Raw genomic sequence first — 4,572 nt, forward strand, 5'->3', positions numbered from 1 at the left:
CGTCGCTTATGATAGGATTTTAAAAGAGATGATATTGATATAGATTACTATGTTAAGGTCAGACGACCATGAACGATATTTATCAGCACTGCTCTCAACGTTGTTGTCAAAACATTAAACAGCTGTTTTTGCTGAAAGCAAAACAGTTGAAATAATGAACGGGAAAATGATTATTGCTGCGATTTTGAACCTCTCAGCCAAGCAAAATCGTACTCTCTGCTGTCCAGTGCAAGGAGAAGGGAAGAACAAAATGACAGCTGCATGTAAACATTGCGCTCGTTCTCACGCACACCTACGTATGGAATAACTCGAAACTCGAAAATCGTTTTTTTATTCTGACGGTTCCAGAGCCAAATTCGGAATCAAAAAAAAATACGCCATAAGTGAAGAAGTACGTTTACGTTTACGTTTTGATTAATACACACTTATCAAAAGTTAAATCAAATGTTATTAAATGAGAGATGGTTTTTCTCAGAATAAAAAGGTATACCATCAGAATTAAATTGCCAGAATTTTTTCAGTACGTATCCGGGCCGGACAAAGCGGGCAATTTTTATATAAAAACCTGGCAAAATCCGGGCATTCGATTTAAAATTGACGATTAAAAATCCGGGCAATATCTGGGAAATTTTTTTCAAAACTCAGAACTTCCTCAACAAAAACCAAGAAAATAAATGAATAAAAACTTTTTTCCTCAAAACTTATCGATTGATTTTGAACCGTATTTTAGGCTTCCAGAAAACCTTTCATGATTAACTTTTTAAAACTTGCTCAAAAAATTTCTTTTCGGAGGTGTTTATTGTTTTTTTTTGTTTAATATGCCAAATAAAGTGAATAAATTCGGGCAAAATCCGGGCATTTTTCAATGAAATCCGGGCAACCGGGCTGAGCCGGACTGTTCTTAAATTTAGTTTTAAATATCCGGGCAAACCCGGATAAAACCGGAAAATCTGGCAACCTTACTCTAGAAACTTCGTGTATTTTTTTAAAACACTACCTGTTCCACTTTTTTCTATGTTCGTGGTTCTTCCATTTTCATTAACTTGTTTAAGATGTTTTGTAACGCGTCCACATAAAAGTCAGTTTAGTCTGGCCAATAAAATTCAATTAGATAAATGTATATCAGACTGACAATGGATGTATTGGTAAAATGTACGCATCGAATTTTGAAAACCGATTATATATATTTCGTTGATTGTCCTTAAAAACTGATTCCTGCAAAATTTCAGCCCAGCCCAGTAACTTGATTTAGGGGTACCTCAAAACGCTCAAAATTTTGTTTTTTGACTCCCGAATATCTAAGGTGACCAGCAGGGACCAATAGAAATCGAAAAAATCGAAATTTCAATTTCGATTCCAAATGCCATAAAAAGCATGAACCGTCAAGACCTCGTGTCGTCTATAAAAAAAAATTTCCCGAAAATCGATTTTCTGAAACTTACCAGTTTTTTGAATGGTGATTTCTGAAATCCAAAAATCGATTTTTGATTATAAATTATCTGTTTTTGAAATTCGATATGACCCATTTGGCTGATATCTTCCTTAAACGGCGTTAAAAAAAATAGGAATCATGTTTCGGAACACTTTACATTGTGATGTGAAATTTTCATGCCATTAATCTCAATTTTATAAACAATGCGGTTTAAATCAAGAAACTTTTTTGGAAAAGTGATTTGTAATATGAACAAAACAGCATATCATTAGCATATACAAGCCTTTTAAGCTTCAAAATTTGAGGGGATTTTTTTTATCTGACGGGATGGCGCCGGGGGTCTTCAGATCTTCCCCGAAGTGAAAAATGTTATTCATTTTTACTACTTTAAACACAAGTTTTTTCAGTTTCCTAAGATTTTTATTTGTCGAGTAAAATTCGGTAAGTTTTTTTGTAGATAAATTAGAATCATGTTTCAAAGCAACATAGCTCTGCTTTTTTTTCAAGGAAATACATGAAATAGCACATTAAAACGCATTGCAATGTTATCAGCTTTCTAAATAAAATATTTGAGAAAATTTCAGTTATGACCTTAAACATGAAAAGTTGTAAATTAGCTTTTAATGATGTCTAAAAGCACCGTCTGCAACACCGAATATTCTGCAAAAACACCATTGTATTGCCCAATTTATGATATAATTTTATTTGAAGACACCAAAGTGGGCCAATAACTTCTTTAAGGGTTATGAAAAAAATAATGGTAATAAATATCTTTATTTTTGCATCGAAAACAACAAATTCTTTTAAAAACGTAGGAACAAAAGTACGTATCTAAACAGGTAAAAGCACTATTTTTTAGTGCTTCGTAAAGTGTTTTCAGCAAAACTGAATTCCAGTTGCAACCAATTATCTAAGAATCGTATTGTTAATGTAATATTACCTTTAATGGGAATGCGACAGTACTTTTGACACCGATTATAACTGATTTACAATTTTTCATTTAAAGGTCATTACTTAATCTCATTTATAAAAATGCAGGCGTTTTCTTTGTTAGACCATTACGTATAAACGGACGGTCGGAATGAAGGGAAATTTGGTATCCGAGAGATTTTCGGGTCAGAGATAGTTTGAATAGGAATAGTTTCACGAATCCTTTTTTTTATGGAAAGGAGTTCCCCTTACAAAATCAACTTCAAATGGGACACAAAAATCGATTCGCGAGCACGATGAAGTTAAGGTAGATGAAATAAAACATTTATTACGATTTATTTATTTAAAGGTAAAACGAAGTTTACCGGGTCAGCTAATTTTTTATAAATATTTTAATAGGGAAGCTGATAAAATTAAAATGCGTTTTCAGGTTCTATTTTTTTTTTGTATTTCAGTAAAAAATAACAAAGTCATGTAGTTTTGAAATATGGTTTTATTTTATTGACAAACAAATTTTACCAAATCTTACTTGAAAAATATTTTTTTGAATCTTAAAAAATTCATGTGTTTTTAAGTCGTAAAAATGAACAATTTTTGGAAAGATCTGAAGACCCCCGGCGCAAGTTGTCTGATAATAAAAAAAATCTCCAGTAGTGTTATGAGCTGAGACGCCAGTTACCAAAATTTTTCAAATTAAGGTACCAAAATAAAAGCCACTTCAGATAATTTTCAAATCGTCAGATAAGCAGCTTTAACTAAAATGTATCTCACTCTATGTGCAGAAGGTCTAAATTGGTTTGAAATTTGGCTCAAATTTTTTATGTTAAAATTTAAAATTATTTTAAACTACAGTGAAGAACTAATTTTTTTCTGTATCATGAGTTCAATGTCATGTAATTAGACTGGAATGACGAAGGTTAAATTATCTTTACTTTTCGAAATCTTTTCCTTTTCCCTAGTTCTAACATCTGTTCGACTTCTACTTCAAATGTTATGATCACTTCACACGCATATACATAGCTTAAACTTTAAACACCGTCCGAAAGATTAAAAGCTATTTTGATCGACGATCCGTCAAGTTTATTTATTTTCGCTAAGCCTATGAGAACCAATAAGTCAACGGCAAACCGGTCCAAATGCGGTAGACGCCATCCAAAATTTTTCGGAACCGCCTGGTGGCCTATAAAAATATACGCAACCGGTAATTTGCAGACTTTTAGTCGAATTTTTTTTTCTCTCTCTTCTCATAGGAACGAATTTAAAACCATATTTGAATTTGCAGCTCACTAACCGGTCCGGACCATTTGTCAAACTGTGTCCCAAATCGAAACATAAATCAGCTCGAGAAAACAAACCCGTTGATAGGCGGTGCTGCTGACTCAAACTTTTCGGAAAGATTGCCCCAAAGCTGTAACTAATATAGTGGTGATGGAGGCTTCCTCATTCAGCGCGATTTGATCTTGGCGCTTCCGTGGATATTTTTTTATAGTGGAAAATAGATGATTTCAGATAAAATTTGTTTTCAAATGTAAATTGAGAGGATTGTGAAGCTACAGATTTAGGGTGTTCTCCTATTAATTAATCGCTGCCAAATGTTTCTGTTTCTGTGGAAGGATTTTTCTTTAACATAAGCAGGGGGTTATCGATATTGTAAAATGCTACCGAAGTTCTTTTTTACAACAGGTGTCAATATTGGTATCAGTTTAGAAGCATATTCAACCTTTTCTGTAATTTCTTACGCGCTCAATGTTTGATGAGACAGAGTATTTAAATTTCAACATTTCACATAAATAACATTTGTACTAACACTTAAGGTACACAGTAAAAAAATATACATCAGTGTTAATCTGATAAAGATTCATCAACCTTAAACGGGCCAATTAGGAATGTTGTTTTCATCCATTCGAGAGCTATTTTGTTTGCTCAGCGCTCAACAAGCGCATGTTTATCTGTTCTATTCGCGAACTGGCGCTATCTCCGAATAATCGGTAAGCAAAAATTGGCCAATGGACTGACCAGACCATCTACTCTACTCTTCACAGTCTTCTACCTCCAGTCTGTTCAACAACCTACCTCAAAAGTCGTTCAGTGTGAGTTTGAGCGCCCTTACAAACGGGTAGTAGCTCGTATTTTCGTTCCAATCCCAAGTTTGGGTTCATTCTACCGGTTTTCTTAGTTCAAATTGGGCATACGGTTCAATCGGCAGAAGT

The sequence above is a fragment of the Uranotaenia lowii genome, chromosome 2, assembly GCF_029784155.1.
Source record: "Uranotaenia lowii strain MFRU-FL chromosome 2, ASM2978415v1, whole genome shotgun sequence".
In the NCBI taxonomy this organism is placed as follows: Eukaryota; Metazoa; Arthropoda; class Insecta; order Diptera; family Culicidae; genus Uranotaenia; species Uranotaenia lowii.